Here is a 471-nt window from a genome sequence, read left to right as displayed (position 1 = left end):
CTATTTCAAATCCTAAAAGATGATACTGTGAAAGTGCTGCACTCAATATGCCAGCAAATTTGGAAAACTCAGCAGTGGCCACAGGACTGGAAAACATCAATTATCATTCGAATCCAAAAGAAAGGCAATGCCAAAGACTGTTCAAACTACCATAGAGTTGCACTCATCTCACACGCTAGCAAAGCGATGCTCAAAATTCTCCAAGCCAGGCTTTAGCAATAGGTGAACAGAGAACTTCCAGATGTTCAAGCTGGATTTAGAAAAAGGCAGAGGAACAAGAGATCAAATTGCCAACATCCACTAGATCATTGAAAAAGCAAGAGAGTTCCAGAGAAACATCTATTTCTGCTTTATTGACTATGCCAAAGCCTTTGACTGTGTGGATCACAATAAACTGTGGAAAGTTCTAAAAGAGATGGGAATACCAGACCACCTGACCTGCCTCTTGAGAAATCTGTATGCAGGTCAGGA

This window comes from Bison bison, unplaced genomic scaffold (genome assembly GCF_000754665.1).
Source record: "Bison bison bison isolate TAMUID 2011002044 unplaced genomic scaffold, Bison_UMD1.0 scf7180017864146, whole genome shotgun sequence".
NCBI lineage: Eukaryota > Metazoa > Chordata > Mammalia > Artiodactyla > Bovidae > Bison > Bison bison.
Note: the sequence above shows the minus strand (reverse complement) of the source record.